This window comes from Zea mays, chromosome 10, assembly GCF_902167145.1.
Source record: "Zea mays cultivar B73 chromosome 10, Zm-B73-REFERENCE-NAM-5.0, whole genome shotgun sequence".
In the NCBI taxonomy this organism is placed as follows: domain Eukaryota; kingdom Viridiplantae; phylum Streptophyta; class Magnoliopsida; order Poales; family Poaceae; genus Zea; species Zea mays.
In genome coordinates this window covers 37,713,265-37,737,334 of record NC_050105.1, presented here as the reverse complement: position 1 = coordinate 37,737,334, position 24,070 = coordinate 37,713,265, and the positions used below count along the sequence as shown (strand labels likewise).

The 24,070-nt window shown below is 45.9% G+C and overlaps 1 long non-coding RNA gene across 1 annotated transcript; it reads right to left on the bottom strand.

Moving 5' to 3' along the window:
- Positions 1–17,505: 17,505 nt before the first annotated feature.
- LOC103641018 (uncharacterized) lies at positions 17,506–20,047 on the bottom strand. The gene is made up of 2 exons (XR_560001.1): positions 19,766–20,047; positions 17,506–17,697 (listed from the first exon to the last, which is right to left on the bottom strand). It is a non-coding gene; the product is annotated as an uncharacterized lncRNA (long non-coding RNA).
- Between the last annotated feature and the right edge of the window lie 4,023 nt (positions 20,048–24,070).

The window sequence follows — 24,070 nt, the reverse complement described above, 5'->3', positions numbered from 1 at the left end:
TCATTATCATGTGTTTTAAAGTCCTTACCCAATTATCAAGTAGTTTTAAGTAAATGATGCATGCATGCCCGTCCTAAACAACCTCACATCAACTTAGAGGGAATAGGGAAAATCCCCATCCCTTACAATAGCTGGTAGGGCTCACTCAATTAGCCACCTAGCTACCCTGCCATTATCCTAAGGCTTCACGCTCTATGTTCATCCTTATCGCCTTATCGCTCTATCCAACATGGGTTTCTAACATGTTTTACTTTTTGAAAAAGGATGGTATTTATAGTTTATTGATTCCTCTGTGGTGGTACAAGCTCCGATACCAACTGTGGCGGAACCGCCCGAATTATTCCAACTTAAGTGCCTAAGTCCCACCTTAGAGGCTAGACCACACTTAAATAGGAATAACACGTCAGTCCCTCGGATCTAGTCCGACGAGGCCACTAACAGGATCAAGTACCACGTACTCACTCGATGGTGAGGCACAGAGCAAATACAATAAAGCATAAAACCATACATTAAGGAGTATTAGATTTATTACAACATCATCAGAGTTTTAGCAAAAGCAGTGATCATTGTTCGGAATGCAGTGGAATAAAACTAACGATAAATAAACGGAGGGATGGGGAAGCCTATCCCATCACTCCTCATGCTCCTCCTCAGCCGAGGTAGGGTCCCACTCGACTGTCCAGCCCGGTGGCAAGATGGACAGCCAAGTCACTCCAGCAACCATGTCCTCCAGAGAACCTGTAAAAATTATGCCACAAGCAAGGCTGAGTACACTAATACTCAGCTAGACTTACCCGGTGTGAGGACTTTACTCCTCTACCTCTAGACATGCAGCTGTTTGGCTGAGGGGTTTGGTTTGCCAAAAGCACTAGCTGAGTCTATAATCAAGTTTTAGCTTTTTCAAGTTTTAGTGTGACTCTCTTAAGACTAAATGTGTACCTATCTAATCATACATGGTATCAAACATTTAGCAATCAACAACTTTTGCCAAGTCATCACGTTTCCACTTGTTACTCAATGTAGCAGCATGGATCAAGCAGTCTCATTAGCTGCGAGAAGCAGACGATTCGAATCGAGTTTTTTTAAACCTTGCAAGGTAAACCTAAACACACGACGTGGCGAGGCACTCCGTCCCCACACATATCAACCGTCCCCATCGATTCCCCGTCAGCAGAGAGGGGCTCACCGCCTTGGCGTACAATGCCTCACTGACCTCGACTGCCGTCATGCAGTGACCGCACTTGTACCCACCATAACCGGAATTGGAGACCACGTCTCAGGTCGCGTGAGGAGGGCGATCTGCTGCCAAGTTCACTCAGGTACTAGGCTTACCAATTTACCATATTTCTCGGCATGTGCTTAGTACGTTCAAACGCTTGACACACGGTACCACACCTTAATCCTTATTCCAATTTCCGTCTCGTAAACAACCAATCCCCATGGATTGTTGTCCACAGACCAACATCATTACGATATGAAAATGGATACAACCAATTCCTGACCTCGCGCGAGTGCTAGAAAAATCACTCGACTTCTACCGAGATCCCTAATTATTAAAGCAGCTACTCGCCCTAGCATACTAGTATCCATCTGTCACACCCGGGTTTTAGGGGTCCAAAGCCCGGGCGCGAACATAATCACCAGGTGTGCTGGGACCAAGTCTCACACATATGATGAATCATGGCACATGATCGAATGTCACATCTTTACTATATAATAGAATTTATGTACAAAATAAATAATTACATTATAAGGAGACAACGGTCCAGCAACCCAAAGTTGACTAGGAGACGACAGCCTAGACCTCTCACGAACTCGTCGCAGCATCCTCCAAGCGCCTCATCCTGTGGTACCTGTTCTTGACCTGTGGGGGGTGTGAGACAGCAAGGGTGAGCTCACATACGTTCATCGCTCAACAAGTTGTGGGGAATAATGTGTATGAACTCGCCAAAGGTGGGAGCTCACGTGAAGTGTAAGGCTTACCAAAGAACATGGTTAGAGCTAAGCATTGCTTTTAAAGTTGGTCAAAATTTTATTAGCACTTACTAAGTATAAGTAAATACCAACCCAATTAAATAGTAGAACAAAAGTAACAACATCACCTGCAATGCAATGCATATGACAAATTGAATTTAGTTCCATAAATTAATCATGTGAGGGTCCGAGCTGCTCATGACCGTGAGCACGACTAGTATACCAGTTTTACACTCTGCAGAGGTTGCACATCTTTACCCACAAGTCATGTTACCCATCTGCCAAGGGATCGCGACTTCCCATACACCTCTACCGAGGAGGCGAGGCAGGGTAACACTACGAGGCCTTTACAAAGTTCCACTAGCTTCAGAAAACCCGCTACAGTTTATAGGAAGCTCCAATGCAGGGTTCTTGCCTGACCACCATCGCAGCAAAATCAACCAAGGACCTCCCTACACTGACCACTCCCCTACTGCCCTTGCCCCTTTCGGGTAAGGTAGTCCTCCACTAGCTTTCCTAATTAATCAGCCAAGGGCGTCCATAAACCCTTGTGGTAGCACTGTTTTCCCGGGTGGTCGCTCCATGTTCCAATTAACATAATGATCTTATCATGAATAGTAATAATAAACAGATAATAAAAGTGTGATCATGAATAATGTATCTTCATACCCAAAACCACATAAAGCACTAGCAAGTACTACCCAAAAAGTTTAGTGGTAAACAAGGTATAAAGATAGACAAACTAGGGTAACATATTAGGTCCCATCAAAATTAACCTATGCAGATCATTATGATTAATCGGAACATCGGTGGGTAAAAGAAGTGATCAAGGGCACAACTTGCCTGGGACTTGAGATTCCAGGTACCAACTTGCTCTTCAGATGACACGTGTCCTCACTCTAGTCGTAGCAATACAAACAAACATTGTATAGGCAAAATTAACATTACACCAAACATAAGTACAAATTGCGTAATAATCATCTACGCGTTGCTACGAGATCGTAGGAACAAGAATTACTAAATTCGGAGCTACGGTTAAGAAGTTATGGTTTTTCGAAGATCCACGCCATTTAAGCATTTAAAACTAGACCTTATGTTGATTTAATAGATCATGTGAGAAAATAACCTAAATAAATAATTAATTCATCTTTAAGTTAAATCATAATATAATTAGGGTCATATTTTAGCCAAACTATAATTATAAACATATTAACTTTGATTCAGAGAGGTTAATCTACTAAACGTAGGTTAAATGAATATCTAACTATAAAAGTATGAGATATGGTATGATTAATGTTTTTAGTACGTAGAGAATATTTTTATGAAGCTAACGCAACTGGAACGGAGTAAAACGGATTTAAAACAAGTAAGTTATGCCATAAACAAGTTTCTAGGTTTCCTAATTATTTATTTTAAGTCAGTAAAGGTTTCCCGGGATATATTTAAAAAGTCCAGGGACCCTATTGTAAGTTTTGCCTACTAGCGAGGACGGCGGGTTCTATTTCGTAAAAGCACGGGGTCTTTTTAGCAAAGTTTACCTCGGTGAAGGGGGGGTACGGGTTAACTAGAGCCGCCAGATCGAAATCCTACGCACCAGATTAAATGAATCCTTTAAGCGAAGAGTTACACAATCCTTGCCGTTGGATCTTCGACCAGGCGCCTGGATTTTAAGTCCTTAGGTCGATTATCACGCGCCGGATCCACATCAGACGACTGAGAAGAGTTTAGGCCAAACCAGAATCCGGGATCAAATCCCAGCCCTTCATCTGGGATTGACGGCCCATATTCCACCCCCATCGCCCAAGCCTGGTAACGGCGACGCTGCCTGTGGCCACGGCGGGGCATCGCGGGTGAGCCTGCTGGATGGCGGTCCTGTGCTCTAGATCCCAATCCAGGGAGCGCTACACGGAGACGGGATCCCAACAACAGATATAGGGTTCACGTACCAATGGTGAGGATGCTGATGTTCTCCGACCACGGCGCCAGTGGTTCCACGGCGGAGCAGCGGCATGGGTGAGAAATTCTAGTGGCCACGAGGTCCTTCTCCGCCCCCCGACGACAACGCAAGCATCGAAGCTCACCGTCGACCAATGAACCGAGTCCATCCATCCCAATACCTCGCGCGTGAGGAAGATCCGTACCGCGGTCTCTAACTCTCTCTCCGTCTACGATTCCTGTTGGTGGTGGCTGGGTTCTCGGCTAGATGGATAAGGGAGCGGGAGCGACTGGGTTATATAGGGGCGGAGCGATGCAATCGACCGAGAACCTCGGCAATTTGGTTGAGGAGCCCCCGGATTCCGATAATCTCGCACGGTCGCTATGAGCTCACCGAGAGCGCGCATGGAAAGGGGAAAACTGGCAGGGCGAGGTTGTCCGGCAGCGGAACAAGGTACACGGCGCCCATGGTGTCCGCGGTCTAGGCGAGTTAGGGAGCCGAATTCCGCGACGTCCGCGCGATTTCAGTGGATTTAGTTGCTCGCCCGCGAGCATCGACGCAAGGTAGATGCCGGACCTGAGCAGCGGGGCCCAAAAGTCTGTGGCACGGGGCGCGTGTTCGTGGGCAGAGGGCTAAACAATAGGACCCAGACGTCGGTCAGACCACGAACGCGAGAGAGAGATGGCGAATCCGCGTGCGAGGGCCCACCATGCAGTGACCATGGTGGCACGCGCACGAGAACGCGTCGGCTGAGACGTCCACGCAGTGGGTTGGCGTGGAGAGGAGGTCTGTCGAGAAGGCCCCACGCGTCAGTGGCCCCACCCGCCAGTGTGACAGTCCAAGGGCGCAGCGGGAACGTTGGTTCGGCTGCGCGGGCTGTGATGGTAGAGATGGGCCGAAAGTAAGGTAATAGGCCCAGTACAGAGAGTTTTCTCTTCTTTTTTTTAATCCAATTCAAGTATCCTATCACAATTTAAATCCTGGTTTTGAATTCTAGATTTAAAAATCACACAACAGTATAATAATACTTCTTCTACCTGTATAATATTATTTATTTATTGTTTTATTATTAGTTATTATTCTCCCAATTGTTTAATTAGGGAAGAAAGGAATGACTTTATTAAAATCTCTTTTTCATATATATTTTCATTTATAAGTTAAGGTAAATTTAAATTATGATTCCTTGATTCAACTAGAATGCATCACAGAAATAACATCCGCATGAGATGCACATTTCTTTATTTCTTTATTTGTTATTATGCCATTAGTTGAGTATGTAGAGAAAAATAAAAAGAAAATCAAGGGATCCCCAACACCCACTTATAAATATACTTATTTATTTATTTTATATTTTTTTCTCCTACCAATTTTGGGCTTTACAAATCCTACCCCCCTTAACAGAAATCTCGTCCTCGAGATTTGTAAGAAAGAGGTTATGGAGCGATTGGTTGTAATGTAGCTTTTAGTTTCTAGTTGGTACCATAATCAAGAGAGATTTTTTTTAGTCTTTGATACAAATGAGTAGGTGATTAGGAAGGCATGGGTATATACATATATATATAGGCATTTTGTTATAAAAGATGGGTAGGTTAGGGCAAGAATAGCCTAGGGTAAGCAAGTTTATGATGGGAAAGAATTCTATGTTGAGTGGTAATGTATCTGAAGATTGAGTTTGACTTCTCTCCTTCCTTGACGAGGTTGATATTGTCCTTTTCTGGTCTTTGTCTCATTGAGTCGGGGTCAGTGTATATCATTGAAGTTGGGGGAATATGGTTAAGATAAATATAGGTGAGATAGACTACATGATGTAGGTTAAAAGTTGGTTTGTTGCTAGGTGGGGAATGATTACACAATTCTTCATGACTCTATTGGTTGGGTTAACTCTTTTGCTCTTGGTCGAGTTGGTCTAATGTGTTAAGTTAAGTTAACACCTGGCTAGTAGGGTCTAATCTCTTCTACCAGTATAACTAATCTGTTTAAGTAGACCACTTTAGATTAGATAGAATCTAGATTAGGTTGGAAATAACTAGATTAGATCACGGTGGTTACACTAATGTGGGATAAATATGCTTATTAGGGCAAGATGAATATATAAGGATGAGATAGAATCTTTTGAGATCAGTTAGATCTATTAGGATAAGATAAAATCTTTTCAAGATAAGATCAATCTATTAAGGTAATAGAGTACCTTTTAAGGTAAGATGGATCTATGAGTGTAGGATAGATTCTTTCAAGATGAGATGGTTATTGTTAGGCTAGATACTTTAATGAGGGATAATCTAGTTTATGTAGTTATTTTTTATAAGCATTTTTTCTATATGTATACGCAGATGTAATTATGGACATTACTCCACAACTCATCACACTCAATCAAAGATCCAAATCAGACAAGAGTCATAAGAACAAGCATTCAAGCATATAGATACAAAAAAATAGTTTTGTTTTTTTTTCCTAAGAGTAGGTCTCCTATTCCTAAAGTCACTTTAGGCACAGGATTTCAAAGTGTGAAATCCACATTTGTCTTTAGAGAGAAAAGGTAAGAATAATCAGAGTAAAGCGGAAATAGATGAGAAAAGATTAAGAAAAGTTTAGAAAGAATCAGAGTAGCAGAGGTAAGTAAGTAATGGTTGTCCAGTTCTATCTAGGTTTCGTCGTACAGTCAACATTCCTCTGATACCACTTCTGTCACACCCGGGTTTTAGGGGTCCAAAGCCCGGGCGCAAACATAATCACTAGGTGTGCTGGGACCAAGTCTCACACATATGATGAATCATGGCACAGGATCGAATGTCACATCTTTACTATATAATAGAAGTTCTGTACAAAATAAATAATTACATTATAAGGAGACAACGGACCAGCAACCCAAAGTTGACTGGGAGACGACGGCCTAGACCTCTCACGAACTCGTCGCAGCATCCTCCAAGCGCCTCATCCTGTGGTACCTGTTCTTGACCTATGGGGGGTATGAGACAGCAAGAGTGAGCTCACATACGTTTATCGCTCAACAAGTTGTGGGGAATAATGTGTATGAACTCGCCAAAGGTGGGAGCTCACGTGAAGTGTAAGGCTTACCAAAGAAGATGGTTAGAGCTGAGCATTGCTTTTAAAGTTGGTCAAAATTTTATTAGCACTTACTAAGTATAAGTAAATACCAACCCAATTAAATAGTAGAACAAAAGTAACAACATCACCTGCAATGCAATGCATATGACAAATTGAATTTAGTTCCATAAATTAATCATGTGAGGGTCCGAGCTGCTCATGACCGTGAGCACGGCTAGTATACCAGTTTTACACTCTGCAGAGGTTGCACATCTTTACCCACAAGTCATGTTACCCATCTGCCAAGGGATCGCGACTTCCCATACACCTCTACCGAGGAGGCGAGGCAGGGTAACACTACGAGGCCTTTACAAAGTTCCACTAGCTTCATAAAACCCGCTACAGTTTATAGGAAGCTCCAATGCAGGGTTCTTGCCTGACCGCCATCGCAGCAAAATCAACCAAGGACCTCCCTACACCTGACCACTCCCCTACTGCCCTTGCCCCTTTCGGGTAAGGTAGTCCTCCACTAGCTTTCCAAATTAATCAGCCAAGGGCGTCCATAAACCCTTGTGGTAGCACTGTTTTCCCGGGTGGTCGCTCCATGTTCCAATTACCATAATGATCTTATCATGAACAGTAATAATAAACAGATAATAAAAGTGTGATCATGAATAATGTATCTTCATACCCAAAACCACATAAAGCACTAGCAAGTACTACCCAAAAAGTTTAGTGGTAAACAAGGTATAAAGATAGACAAACTAGGGTAACCTATTAGGTCCCATCAAAATTAACCTATGCAGATCATTATGATTAATCAGAACATGAGTGGGTAAAAGAAGTGATCAAGGGCACAACTTGCCTAGGACTTGAGATTCCAGGTACCAACTTGCTCTTCAGATGACACGTGTCCTCACTCTAGTCGTAGCAATACAAACAAACATTGTATAGGCAAAATTAACATTACACCAAACATAAGTACAAATTGCGTAATAATCATCTACGCGTTGCTACGAGATCGTAGGAACAAGAATTACTAAATTCGGATCTACGGTTAAGAAGTTATGGTTTTCCGAAGATCCACGCCATTTAAGCACTTAAAACTAGACCTTATGTTGATTTAATAGATCATGTGAGAAAATAACCTAAATAAATAATTAATTCAACTTTAAGTTAAATCATAATATAATTAGGGGTCATATTTTAGCCAAACTATAATTATAAACATATTAACTTTGATTCAGAGAGGTTAATCTACTAAACGTAGGTTAAATGAATATCTAACTATAAAAGTATGAGATATGGTATGATTAATGTTTTTAGTACGTAGAGAATATTTTTATGAAGCTAACGCAACTGGAACGGAGTAAAACGGATTTAAAACAAGTAAGTTATGCCATAAACAAGTTTCTAGGTTTCCTAATTATTTATTTTAAGTCAGTAAAGGTTTCCCGGGATATATTTAAAAAGTCTAGGGACCCTATTGTAAGTTTTGCCTACTAGCGAGGACGGCGGGTTCTATTTCGTAAAAGCACGGGGACTTTTTAGCAAAGTTTACCTCGGTGAAGAGGGGTACGGGTTAACTAGAGCCGCCAGATCGAAATCCTACGCACCAGATTAAATGAATCCTTTAAGCGAAGAGTTACACAATCCTTGTCGTTGGATCTTCGACCAGGCGCCTGGATTATAAGTCCTTAGGTCGATTATCACGCACCGGATCCACATCAGACGGCCGAGAAGAGTTCAGGCCAAACCAGAATCCGGGATCAAATCCCAGCCCTTCATCTGGGATTGACGGCCCATATTCCACCCCCATCGCCCAAGCCTGGTAACGGCGGCGCTGCCTGTGGCCACGGTGGGGCATCGCCGGTGAGCCTGCTGGATGGCGGTCCTGTGCTCTAGATCCCAATCCAGGGAGCGCTACACGGAGACGGGATCCCAACAACAGATATAGGGTTCACGTACCAATGGTGAGGATGCTGATGTTCTCCAACCACGGCGCCTGTGGTTCCACGGCGGAGCAGCGGCATGGGTGAGAAATTCTAGTGGCCACGAGGTCCTTCTCCGCCCCCCGACGACAACGCAAGCATCGAAGCTCGCCGTCGACCAATGAACCAAGTCCATCCATCCCAATACCTCGCGCGTGAAGAACATCTGTACCGCGGTTTCTAACTCTCTCTCCGTCTATGATTCCTGTTGGTGGTGGCTGGGTTCTCGGCTAGATGGATAAGGGAGCAGGAGCGACTGGGTTATATAGGGGCGGAGCGATGCAATCGGCCGAGAACCTCGGCAATTTGGTTGAGGAGCCCTCGGATTCCGATAATCTCGCACGGTCGCTATGAGCTCACCGAGAGCGCGCATGGAAAGGGGAAAACTGGCAGGGCGAGGTTGTCCGACAGCGGAACAAGGTACATGCGCCCATGGTGTCTGTGGTCTAGGTGAGTTAGGGAGCCGAATTCCACGACGTCCGCGCGATTTCAGCGGATTTAGTTGCTTGCCCGCGAGCATCGACGCAAGGTAGATGCCGGACCTGAGCAGCGGGGCCCAAAAGTCTGTGGCACGGGTGTGTGTTCGTGGGCAGAGGGCTAAACAATAGGACCCAGACGTCGGTCAGACCATGAACGCGCGAGAGAGATGGCGAATCCACGCGCGAGGGCCCACCAGGCAGTGACCATGGTGGCACGCGCACGAGAACGCGTCGGCTGAGACGTCCACGCAGTGGGTTGGCGTGGAGAGGAGGTCTATCGAGGAGGCCCCACGCGTCAGTGGCCCCACCCGCTAGTGTGACAGTCCAAGGGCGCAGCGGGAACGTTGGTTCGGCCGCGCGGGCTGTGATGGTGGAGATGGGCCGAAAGTAAGGTAACAGGCCAAGTACAGAGAGTTTTCTCTTCTTTTTTTTAATCCAATTCAAGTATCCTATCACAATTTAAATCCTGATTTTGAATTCTAGATTTAAAAATCACACAACAGTATAATAATACTTCTTCTACCTGTACTAATATTATTTATTTATTGTTTCATTATTATTTGTTATTCTCCCAATTGTTTAATTAGGGAAGAAAGGAATGACTTTATTAAAATCCCTTTTTCATATATATTTTCATTTATAAGTTAAGGTAAATTTAAATTATGATTCATTGATTCAACTAGAATGCATCACAGAAATAACATCCGCATGAGATGCACATTTCTTTATTTCTTTATTTGTTATTATGCCATTAGTTGAGTATGTAGAGAAAAATAAAAAGAAAATCAAGGGATCCCCAACACCCACTTATAAATATACTTATTTATTTATTTTATATTTTTTTTCTCCTACCAATTTTGGGCTTTACACCATCTCAAGGGAAATCCTGAGTCATGCAACTAAAGTTTCAAACAACTCCTACACTTAAGTGCACATTTAAACCTACAAACAATATGTGTAGTAAAATAGCATAATAAGTAGGTTATGCATAAAACCGGGGCTTGCCTTCCAAAGCTGGGGCAGGCAGATCCTCGAGGGCAGTCTCTGGTGCTGGATCCTGGGCTATCTCCTAAGCAACTCCTTGCTCCGGCACGAGGATGTATTCCCCGTCGGCGAGATTACAGTCTATCGAATGCAATGCATAAGATATATGCATAAAAAATGATGTGAACATTTGGAAAGGCTATGCATAGTAAAATAGTATTAAGTTTAGTGTTTCTCTAGGGTTTCTTTTTTGGATATACTTAAGGGTTTTGTATTTTCATCTATTTCTCCCAAGGTTTCCCTTTTTCTTCCTATTTCTTCTTATTAATCATTTTTGAACCATTAGGGTTAGTTAACATTTTCGAAAAATGTTATAAAAATTACAGTGGGTAAATATTGACATTGTGGGTTCTCTTAAAAATTTGAGGTGGAGATTAATTCAGATACTACTTGTGTAAAATTAACAAAAACAAGTGTAAAAGGGCATTTTACACTATAGCTTGATTTAAGTAAGGTCTCTGTACCAAATTTTATTTTTGTCAAGATTCATAGGTGATTTTAGGCCTCTATGTTAAAAATCACTGGAAAAGACCTACTGAATATTTAGTTGTTATTTTCTAAAGTTTAGGGCCAAAAAGGAACTTATAACTAACTTGTTATTTGAAAAATATCAAACAACAGAACCCATATTTTTCCTATATTCATAATAACAAAATATTAGTTATCCCAAGGCTAGGGGTGGTTTCTCCTCAGGATTATTTTTCTAAGTTTTTCCTAAGTTTTCAGTGTTTTCCTAAAATAAAAGGAAAGACATTTCTTTTGCACTAACATAGGGTCTAATAAAATTTTCCAGTGAACTATACTAAATAAGTGAGCTAGCAAAAATGTGGTTGCCCCCTGGTTCTTATTTTACACAACCTTTTCTATTTTCTTTAACTTTGAGCTAAAATGATTTTAAATGGTAAACCCTACCTTAATTTGGTGTACTGAGAGGTTTACTATTTCTTAAATAGATTAGGGAGTGATTAAGTACTTCTCTAATTTTTCTTAACCTCAGTCTAACAGTGTAATTATTTTTCCCTCTTTTATTTAGTTTTTGGCTAGAACACTATTCTGACGGAACCTCCCAAGTAATTAGGCCCACCTACAGTTGTCCTTGTCCAACGGACCTCAGACAACCCTGTAGGTGCCCCTGAACTACTTGACAAGTTCGGTATCTTTCCTTACCTTTCCAGGAACGTTTCAACCGTCTTGCAGACATCACAGAACATCGGAGATAAAGAAATGCGGAAGCAATTACATAAATTACATTTATTTTAAAAACAAGCTTAAGTTATTTTATTACAGACCAGAACTAAAAAGGCGAGTGCTGAGTAGTAATATTATACAAACCAAGGGAGGCACAAACTCCTCCCGATAAGTTTTAAGCAAAAGCTCCTATGTGGAGGACCAAGTCCTCCCACACTTCAGTCTTGTTTTTCTTCATTTGGTACCACCTTGGAGCAAAAGCAACAAAAATTTGTCGCTTCCTCACCTAAAAACAACAAAGGGATAAACCCTGAGTTTGGAATTACTCAGCAAGTCTTACCCGACTAAGGAAAAGACTCTCAAGGGTATGCTGGATAAATAGGAGTCAAGGAGAGGCTTTAGCAAAAATCAACTTATACTTTTGCAGAAGTAGCTTACTAAAGTGAGTCCTTACTTTCAATCTTTTAACACCATATTAAGTATTAATAGACTCTATTTGCATCTAGTCTAATTTCAACATCTCATCAATACAACATTATTTTTATCCATAGTGTTCACATCCTGACTTTAGGTTGCAGGGAAGTGACCAAGTCTTCATAACCGCGAAGCTACGGCGATCCGAATCGATTATACTCAGCTGAGGATCTCCAATCACACGACATATGTAGCACTTAACCCTTGCATATGTCAACCCGCCACCGGGGTTCTTAAGACCAGATCAGGTTCACGCAAACCGAGAGCACAGATACACCACCGTCCAGCCTCTTGCCACGGAGGGTACACGCTACTCTCGCCACCGCTCCACGCCCATTTCGTGTTATCTTATTCTGGCCTTAGTCTGCCCGAGGCAAGGCTTACCCATGACGAGGTATGTGACCAGTTAAAGGGTCCTCGGTCAGCACGCCTACATACGCATTAATCCTTAACCAACCTGGGTAGAACATCACCTGTTCCTAACCCAAGTTTCAATTTAAATATTTCCATCCTTAGGATTGTTTCTGTTCCTTAGGATGAAAGAGCATCACAGGGAACTTTGAAGTAAGATCCCACTATTGCTCCAAATGAAAATATTCTTGCAGGTAGAAGCCATCCTTTCCCGGGTTAGACTAAGGACAACCTCTATCCGCAAGACCTAAGCAAGGCTAAGCATTTTTGTTAATCATAATTTTGATACTTCACAGAAGTATCTATAAAGGTATGGATATCAAGGAAAGCAATGCATCAAAGGGTTTCAAGCAACTCCTATGAACCTAATGCACAATTCACTAGACTTAAAGTGTGCGAAAAGTATTTAAAAACACAAGGAAAGGGGTTGCATGCACCGGGGCTTGCCTTCGTTAACAGGTGAGTCAGGCTCGGACCCGCAGATGTCGAAGTAGAGCCAAGTCCTTGCCCGAGATTCCAAAGGTGGTGGTGTCTTCTCTTCAGTCACTTCACTCTCTTCTTCGTTTTCTAAATATAACCATATAGGTATATATATAAGAATGAATGCCATGTAATGCTTATGAGAGTGCAAAGATAATAAAGATTTATTAACTAAGTCTTGAATACAACTTTCCTTCACGGAACTCCGAGAACTTAGGGTTTCCGGAGTCGGTAAAGGAGTTCAAAGGGCATGGGGGGTTTTGGGTTCTAGTTATCAAACAAAGTCCAAATCAGCCCAAATTCTACCCAAGGCTTCTAAATAATAAAAGGAGCTCATACAAAAATTTTGAGCATTTTTGGGATTATTACTTATCTTCTAAAAATCCAGAACAACTTCTTTAAGCTATTTTAAATGCCCTAAAATTCCTTGTTTAAACTAAAAATCATGAAACTATTTTATTAAATACTAGGGAAAATAAGGAGTCTAGGAAAATTTGTTTCACAATTTTAGGATTTTTCTACAATTTTTAACATATTTCCAAAGCTCTGCTGAAAAAGAAAAAAGGAAAAGGCTTCAACAGTAATGGGCTGGCTTCAGCCCATGCGGCCCAATCCAGAGAGAAAGGCGCCCGCGCCCGCGCGCGCTGGCGGCTTTGCAAAAATACCCTCGGGGTTCTCATTAACTGGGATCCGGTCTTTCTACTGTTTTCCTGTGTCACTGACGCTTTGCACAGAGGCCCTTGAGGTTTTATTTCTTCGCAGTGGGCGGTCCACGACGGCGACGCGCGCGGAGAGGCTCCGGCGAGGTCCTGGACTGGCCGATTGGGGCAAGTACTGGCGCTCTACATTGGTCGAAACCAAATCCAGGGTCGAGTGAAGGTTTTCCCCAAGTCAATTGTATGAACGGCGACCCTAATGCCCCTGACCACGGTGACAGCGGAGACTTCAAATAGAACCGCGTGTTCCTAGTCACCAATGGCAGTTTAGCTCGATCTAAAGGGTCGGGGAGTTTGAGAAGAGCTTAGGGATGTTAGAACGAGCAATAGAGCAACATGAACCGACCTGAAATGGGCTGGCCGCGACGAGCTTGGTTCACGGCGGCGGAGAATTGATTTGGGAAGAAACCTGAATTGCGGGGCTACGGTGAACGAGGGGAGATGAGAGTGGGTGCTATAGCTGCGTGAATACTTGACGGAGTTGAGGACGCGCTCAATTTATAGACGGCTGGCCGGCGACGGATGAGGCTTGGGGAGCTCGGGATCGCGCTGGCGAGCGTACCACGCGGCGGATTCCGGGGACAGCGCGGCGGTCGCCGTTTAACCGGAGCCTGCCACCTCGGTAACTCACGGACACGTCGCCGGTAACGTTTTCCGTGGCCGCCGACGACCATACTGGGCCACCGCGGCATCCTTATCGCCGGCGACGAGCGATCCAGATGGCAGTCTGATCTCCTTCAGTCGTGACACTGTACCATGGTGAGCGCTTCATCAGAGCAGCTGACAGAGCAACTTCAGAGCTCTTTTTCTCCAGATTTTCTATGGTACCAAGTCCAAATCTCTGCAGCAATAGTGGAGTGCTATAAACCAGCTACAGCTTTGCTACATGGTGTTGTCACAAAAAGTCACTGAATCATGTCTGAAATTGGGTTTGAAGTTGGTGGTAATTCACTGTTAGTCTGTAAATTCAGACCAAACCAGTCTGACAGCCTGACTTCAGGCTTAAATATCTCTGGATTTTTCTCAACAAGTGAGCTTACAACCTTAAGCAAAGTTGTTCTCCATTAATTGGTCTACAAACTTGTTGTGGTCACTTTGGGCAAAATCCCTATATTTTAAAAGATACAGGGCTCCAAAGTTGAACCAACTAAACTGAATTTCAGACTTAGGCTCTATAGTGCTTAAGAGGTGATTTTTGCAAATAAGCCCAAAACTTAGGGTTTAACTTGCAAATTCACATATTTGTGAACAAATGACTTTATATGTTTAAACATAGTAGTTTTTACACTTTAGTCCAAAGGTTCATCACTTTTGCACATAAGTCCCTAGGATTTGGTTGTAGGGTTTTCGAGGGTTCCAATTAGGGTTTTTGGTACCTTAGGGGTATAAATGTGATTCAAGTTTATTCTTAGGGTCATTTTATGACTTTTCCCTTAAAGCCTTTAGGTTCTCTCAACTTGGGTTGTGTCTTACCCCTTTAATCCCTATTTAGGGTCCTATTTGCAAAACACTAAAACAATACAACTTGTTTGAAATTTTTGCTAGTGAATGCACTCTAGGTGTGTCAAACATATGCAATGCCAATGCTTATGATGCCATGCTCAAGTTTTAGTTATAGTAACACCAGGGGTGTTACAACTATTTAATTCCAAACTTTAAATCCTTCTACAACACTTAGGGGGTTTTGTATTTTCCTAAGTAGTTTACATTATTCAAAACCTAGCAAAATTGGTTTGACTCAATTTGGTTGAATAAAACTGGAGTTATGAATTTTACAAGCTCTGTTTGTATTAAATGAGAAATGTTTAAAAGGTTTTCTAGAAAAACCAGTTTACACCGAGGACCCTGGGTTTTTCCTAAAACATTGCTTTAACTTATACCCCTGCGCAACTATTCAGTAGATTCGTTGACAATTCAAAACCCCCCTGACTTCTATTCCTTCTTCCCCGAGGTCCCTCCCCCCTTTTGAACAGTACCCGCGGAAAGAAATAGGGCGGTGCGGCTTACCGACGACGAGGGAGGTCCGACGAAGGGTGGGGTTGGCTTCGAGAGGTCCTTGCGGTCACGACGAGGTACGACTCGACGACGGTGATGGCCGGAATCGGCCAGTCCACGTGCGCAGGCAGGCGAGCTCGTCGGCGGCGTGTGCTCCGGCCTATCCACGGCGAAATAGGTCAATCCAAGGGCACGGGGAGCTTCACGGGGTGCTAATGAGTCGACCCGTGCAAGGAATCGAAGAATAACTCACCGTGGAGCTCGGTCTACGTTCGCCGGCGGTCGGGTGAAGTCCGGTGACCTTGATCCGGCGTCTCTGGCGAGGCAGAGCTCGATTCTTCGCTCTGGGAGCTTCACCGAGGCACGCGGAGTCTCACCAGTGGGTTGGACGGGGATGGGGATGGCTTGGTTGGCCAGTCTACGGTGGCGGGTTCTCGGACGGCCGCTGGCACGCCGTGTGCACGACAAACTCCGGCGATCTCGTGCTCCGGTGAAGTCGAGAGCGCGCGGGGGCGTACGACTGAAGCCTTGGCTGGCTTTATAGGCGCGGGCAGGGGACACGGGCGTGGCTCGGCGCGGCGCGGGGCGCATGGGGTCAGGCGCTCGGCGTGCTCTGACAAGGTCAGGGCGCGTCGAACACGTGGAAGTGTTCTTCTGCCCTTGTTCAAACGCCTGTTGAGATCACAAACGTGCGAATCTTGGCAAAAATCCAGCGCAGACCTCTTCCTGGCACCTATGGCTATTTCTTGTATGTAAGTTCCAAGGGGAGATAAGCCCTAGGTCAGAAGATTTGCGGACGCCAAATCTGGCTTGTCTCACTGTCCACCTCGCGACAAAAGTGATGCCAAATCATGTCAAACGAATTTGGCTCGGGTTCAAACTTTTCTAGTGGGTGCCTTAGGTGGTTTGGCACCTTTTTGGTCTTCAGACCATGTGGTTTTGGCGCCATTTACTAAGTGAACACGTCTGATCTCTAGATTAGGGTTAAATTTTGACTTAGAGAGAATTAAAGAGCTCTAGGGTGCTTTCTACTTAAAGAATGGATTTGGGGTCTTTAAGGGGTCTTTTTGTAATGTTTCCCCTTTGCATTTTGTAGATTATAATCTTACTTAAACTTTGGTTAAGGGTTAACTCATGATTTGCACATTTGTTTAACCTATCCCTTAAACCAGGGTTTTGGGAGTTAAGGGCTCAAGAAAGGTCTAGGGTTTAATCTTCTCTTGCCCAAGGTGATAATTGCATAAATGATTGGGTAATGCTTTTGTCATTAACATTCTTAGTTAATCCATGGTTTCCAAGGTTTTGGGGCTCCCTCTCCTCCACTTAACACATGTGATAACAATTCATGGTTACAAGTATGGAGTCAGGGCCTTGGTAACACCTGGGGTGTTACAATGCTGACCCGATCTGAGATCAATCTTAGAGAATACCCTGGCACCTCTCATCTGATCAAACAAGCCTTTGATACGAGGTAGAGGATATTTATTCTTAATCTTGACATCATTAAGTGATCTATAATCAACACACATCCTCTGTGAACCATCCTACTTCTATACAAACAAAACCGGTGCTCCCCGCCTCTTGTAACTCTGTTAGTTGTTTCTTAAGTTCTTTTAGTTCTTCTACTGACATCTTGTATGGCGTTTTACAAATAGGAGCAGTTCCAGGTAAGAGGTAAATAACAAACTGTCACACCCGGATTTCGGGGCACCAAGACCCGGGCGCGAACATAATCACCAGGTATGCTGGGACCAAGTCTCACACAGATGATGAATCATGGCACAGGATCGAATGTCACATCTTTACTATATAATCGGAGTTCTGTACAAAGTAAATAAATAATTACATTATATGGAGACAACGGTCCAGCAACCCAAAGTTGACTGGGAGACGACGACCTAGACCTCTCACGAACTCGCCACAGCATCCTCCATGCGCCTCATCCTGCGGTACCTGTTCTTGACCTGTGGGGGGTGTGAGACAGCAAGAGTGAGCTCACATACGTTCATCGCTCAACAAGTTGTGGGGAATAATGTGAATGAACTCGCCAAAGGTGGGAGCTCACGTGAAGTGTAAGGCTTACCAAAGAGGATGGTTGAAGCTGAGCATTGCTTTTAAAGTTGGTCAAAATTTTATTAGCAATTACTAAGTATAAGTAAATACCAGCCCAATTTAGTCGAACAAAAGTAACAACCTCACCTGCGATGCAATGCATATGACAAATTGAGTTTAAGTTCCATAATTTAATCATGTGAGGGTCCGAGCTGCTCATGACCGTGAGCACGGCTAGTATACCAGTTTTACACTCTGCAGAGGTTGCGCATCTTTACCCACAAGTCATGTTACCCATCTGCCAAGGGATCGCGACTTCCCATACACCTCTACCGAGGAGGCGAGGCAGGGTAACACTACGAGGCCTTTACAAAGTTCCACTAGCTTCAGAAAACACGCTACAGTTTATAGGAAGCTCCAATGCAGGAATCCCTTGCAGGACCGCCATCGCAGCAAAATCCTCCCGAGGGCCTCCCTACACTGACCACTCCCCTACTGCCCTTGCCCCTTTCGGGTAAGGTAGTCCTCCACTAGCTTTCCTAATTAATCAGCCAAGGGCGTCCCATTATACCCTTGTGGTAGCACTGTTTTCCCGGGTGGTCGCTCCATGTTCCAATTAACATAATGATCTTATCATGAACGATAAATAACAACGGATAACAAAAGTATAATCATGAGTAATGTATCTTCATACCCAAAACCACATAAAGCACTAGCAAGTACTACCCAAAAAGTTCAGTGGTAACAAGGTATAAAGATAATCAAACTAGGGTAACCCATTGGGTCCCATCAAAATTAACCTATGCAGATCATTATGATTAATCAGAACATGGCTGGGTAAAAAGAAGTGATCAAGGGCACAACTTGCCTGGGACTTGAGATTCCAGGTACCAGGATGATCTTCAGGTGACACGTGTTCTCACTGCTAAACGTAGCAATACAGACAAATATGGTATAGACAAAATTAACATTACACCAAACATAAGAATACTAAAAATAATCTACGCATTTCTACGAGACTAACGCAACTTAAACGGATCAAATCGGAATCAAAATGGAGAAGTTATGAATTTCTGAAGATTTTATGTGTTTGGTACGAGAATAGCTAGGTGATCAAATTTAATATAGTTTTCATGCTAAAACAGTGGAACTAGGTGATAAACAATAATATTACCAAATTATAGGAACTGGAATGGGTTCATTTGGAGCTAGAATGGATTTTCTATGAATTAAATAAATTTCTGGAATTATTCTAACACTAAAAATCATTTTCTAATTGAATTTCTGAATTTTCCTATGCCTCCGGACTGCGCGCGTTAAAACAGATAACAGCAAGGACCTCGATGCAAGAATTCCGAGACCCAATGAACAGAGGACTGGACCGCGGGTTATTAACCCAAATCCAGAGGGCCTCAATTGTAAAGATGTCGGCCGAAAGGGTATCTAGGGTTTTCAGCCGTTGGATCCAAAATCGAGGGCGCAGATTAAATCCATAACCGCGCTGAACCGGTATCTATTTATGATCACAGGATACGAGATCTACGGCCCATATTGGATTAAGCTCGTTCTGATGTAACCCATCTGATCTCGATCCATCGGTCGGGATCGAATCGCGCAACGGGTACACGTGTTCTAATCAGAACCACACATCATCAAACGGGCGGCTCTAATCCATCGTCTACCCCGAGCAGCAGACCACCAGAGCAAAGCCACCACGCGGCGGCGAGATCGTCGGGACTGCGAATCCGACCATCCCGAGCACCATTCTCCAATAAGCTCAACCCTTGCCAAATCGATGACCCCCTGAATCTAATTCCTCAACCAATTGCATCCGCCATCGAGCACAGATCCCAGCCCATGGCGGAGGCCTCGATTTGCAGCCGTGCGGACGCTGTTAGCCCAAATTCACCACCAAGACTCAATCCGAACGATCCTATACGACGTTGAGAGGAAGGCGAACGCGATGGGTGTGATCCATACCATGAATCGGTGCCTGATTGATGTAGTGCCCGATTGCGGTTTTACGGCGGCGCAGGTTCACGGCGACGAATTCCGGGTGGTACTGTCGTCGATCCCGCCCGGGGTCTTCACGAATCGCCACGGCACGCCAAGATAAATCACCCCGGCCACGCGCTCAACACGAACGACGACACGCCCACCTATTGGAACATGGCAGCCACCATCAATCCGCCCAGCGCGCCAATAGTGATTCGGAGGGGGCAGCGAAACACTAACGCAGATGAGGGTAGCGGCCAGATTGATGGAGGAACGCCGTGGCGACCACAAGTTTATACCCGGAGGTCCGAGTCCGCTGTGGGCCATCAGCCATCCTCCACCTCCCAGAGATCACGGCGAGCTACAAGCGGGTTGTTACGACTAGGTAGGGGACGACTCTGGCAGAATGGGGTCCACACGTCAGAGGGTAATGGTGCTGCCGCGCGCGAGTGAAGACGGCCAATGGGGCCCACATGGAAGTGGCATAGCGATCGTGGGTGCGTGAAAGGTATATGGGCCGCGCAGAGGGGTTCCCTGGCTGCTGGGCCGAAAGTGGGGCAGTCGGCCCAGGTAAGCTTTTTATTCTTTTTCTTTTTATTTTCCCACCTTCTTTTCTTCATCTTCAAATTCTCTTTAAATTCAAATTTAATTCAAACTTTTTGTGGTTCTTCCTTGCAAAGTAGATTTGTGAAATTAGGGTATTAACTCTGGAGTTATTTATATATATATATATATATTATTTACTTATTCATCTCCTTTATATTTTCTCCACATTTTCTAGAATTTCCTTTTAAACCTTAAATTCCCATTTAGATATTAATATATATATATTTTTTTAATCTATTTTTATATCATCACAAAATGCACACAAAGTAAAAACCTCAGCATGATGCATGTATTATTTTTGGGTGTCCTTTGTTATTTATTTATTTGTTTCCATGTGATGTTCTCATGAAATGATAGATATAGATAACACACATATATACAAAGGGATATCATTTTCTCCTTTTAGGTTATCTTCCACTAATTACAAGTTGGGTATTACACAAACTCAACTTCCCTATCCGGTGGCATTCCGGGTAACTCCTTTAGAAAGACATCTGGGAACTCTCTAACCACACGGATGTGTCTGCCCATAAATTTACCATCTACTAAGTATATGGCGGGTCTGGTGGATGGGGTTATGGTAATCATGACTTCGTATCTTTCTCCTTTTGGACTGGTGAGTTCTATGATTCCCCTAGCACAATGTATAGCTGCCTTTGCTTTCCTCAACCATGACATACCAAGAATCAGATCTATACTGCTCTCTTCTAATACTATAGGTATAGACCAGAATTCCCTTCCCATGATTGTCAGTGTTAATCTGTTGGTCACATAATTTGCTTCAATAGGCCCTTTAGGGATTATTACTATCATGGGTTTTTGCATATTTTGAAGTGGTAACTCATTTATGTTGAGAAAGAGAACAGAAATGAACGAATGTGTAGCTCCAAAATCAAATAATATAGCTGCAGGAACTGAATTAATATAAAACATACCAATAGCAATATCAGCCCCATCAGCAATAGCATCAGCACTGACTTGGTGGACTCTGCCAATGCTGAATCCCTTGCTGGATGCCGGAGTCTGTTGCTTGCCCTGAATGTTGCTTTGAGCGGGTGTGTTGGGGATCCTCTTCGGACAAGCATTGGCATAGTGCCCAACCTCACCACATTTGAAGCAAGTGGTGATTGTACCCTGTCCAGCAGGTCTCGCCGGGGTGTCCAACCTCACCATTTACGAGTATGTGGAGTCTACGGAGTCACCTGTGATGTGTACTGAGCAGGTCGTTGCCGTCCTCCAGGACGAGCTGGTGTACCCTAGGGTGGAACATAGCAAGGACGGATGCTACTTGTCAGGGACCATAATTAGGGGTACCCTCAAGACTCCTAATTCTCAGCTGGTAACCCCCATCAGCACAAAGCTGCAAAGGCCTGATGGGTGCGACTAAGTCAGGGATCGGTCCATTTGAGGGACTCGATCACGCCTCGCCCGAGCCTAGCCTCGGGCAAGGGCAGCCGACCTCGGAGGATCTCCGTCTCGCCCGAGGCCCCCCTCTAGCGACGAACATACTTCCGGCTCGCCCGAGGCCCAGTCTTCGCCAAGAAGCAACCCTGGCCAAAACGCCATGCCAACCGACCAAATCGCAGGGGAATTTAATGCAAAGGTGGCCTGACACCTTTATCCTGACGCACGTCCTCCAGTCGACAGAGCCGAAGTGACCGTAGTCACTTCGCCGCTCCACTGACCGGCCTGACAGAAGGACAGCGCCGCCTGCGCCGCTCCGACTGCTGTGCCACTCGACAGAGTGAGGCTGACAGGCAGTCAGGCCCGGCCTCAGGCACCATAGGAAACTCCGCTTCGCCCGACCCAGGGCTCGGACTCAGGCTCAGGCCTGGAAGACGACGAACTCCGCTCCGCCCGACCCAGGGCTCGGACTTGGGCTCAGCCCCGGAATACGGCGAACTCTGCTCCGCCCGACCCAGGGCTCGGACTCGGGCTCAGCCCCGGAAGACGGCGAACTCTGCTCCACCCGACCCAGGGCTCGGACTTAGGCTCAGCCCCGGAAGACGACGAACTCCACTCCGCCCGACCTAGGGCTCGGACTCGGGCTCAGCCCCGGAAGACGGCGAACTCTGCTCCGCCCGACCCAGGGCTCGGACTCGGGCTCAGCCCCGGAAGACGGCGAACTCCGCTCCGCCCGACCCAGGGCTCGGACTCCGGCTCAGCCCCGGAAGACGACGAACTCCGCTCCGCCCGACCCCAGGGCTCGGACTCAGCCCTGGCCTCCACCGACGGTCTCAGCCTCGCCCGACCCAGGGCTCGGACTCGGGCTTAGCCTCGGAAGACAGACTCGACCTCGACCTCGGAGGAGCTTCCACATCGCCCAACCTAGGGCACGGACCGACCACGTTAACAGGAGGCGCCATCATTACCCTACCCCAAGCTGACTCAGGCTACGGGGAACAAGACCGGCGTCCCATCTGGCTCGCTCCGCCAGACAAGTAATGATGGCGCCCCGCACGCTCTATGACGACGGCGGCTCCCAGCCCCCTTACGGAAGCAAGAGGACGTCAGCAAGGACTCGACAGCCCCGACAGCTGTCCTTCCGCCAGGCTCCAGCGCTCCTCCGACGGCCACGACACCACACGAACCGGGTGCCAAAACCTCTCCGGCTGCCACGATGGCATGTACTTAGGGCGCTAGCTCTCCTCCGCTAGACACATTAGCACTCTGCTACACCCCCCATTGTACACCTGGATCCTCTCCTTACGCCTATAAAAGGAAGGACCAGGGCCCTCTTACAGAGGGTTGGTCGTGCGGGGAAGAGGACGGGACAGGCGCTCGCGTGAGGCCGCTCGCTCCCCTCCCGCGTGGACGCTTGTAACCCCCTACTGCAAGCGCACCCGACCCGGGCGCGGGACAAACACGAAGGCCGCGGGATTTCCACCTCTCTCTCTCTCTCTCTCGCTCCGGCTGCCTTCTTCCCCCCTTCGCGCTCCGTCTCGCGCCGACCCATCTGGGCTGGGGCACGCGGCGACATTTCACTCATCGGCCCAGGGACCCCCCGGTCTCGAAACGCCGACAGTTGGCGCGCCAGGTAGGGGCCTAGTGCGTGTTGACGAACAGCTTCCCGTCAAGCTCCAGATGGGCAGTCTCCAGCAACCTTTCCAGCCCGGGAGGGTGCTCCGTTTCGGGAATCTTGAGTTCATGTCCCTCGACGGCAGCTACGACATGATACTCCTTCCCCCGCCGTGCGACAGCGACAATGGCGGCCAACAGCCCGCCCGCCGGTGGCGGAATCGACGACGTCTTCCCCGCGTGGTGGAAGAACAACATTCGAGCTCACCCTGCCCTCTCCCCCGCCGACGGAGGAGGAGGCGGAGCAACCAAGGCCAAGCAGGAGGCGGCACCTCATCGGCTGTCGAGCGAGTCGACGACACCGGCGCCCCAACGGGGGGCACGTCGGGCATCGACCTCACGTTTGAGACAAAGACGAGCGCCGTCTCCCCGCAACACGCCAATCCCAAGCAAACGGACGACGCCAGCACGCTAGCGAAGGACCTGCTGGGCGTCACCCTCGTACCTGAGATGACGCTGCAGTCCGTCCCTGACGTGACTCCGTCACCGCCCGTCGACCAAGAGGTACCCACCGATTCTCATCTCACGCGCTTTGGATTCAGCCTCGACCCGCCAAGCGGTTACGCTTTGGCGGACGCTCTCGTAGAGGCGAGTCCAAACCCTCTG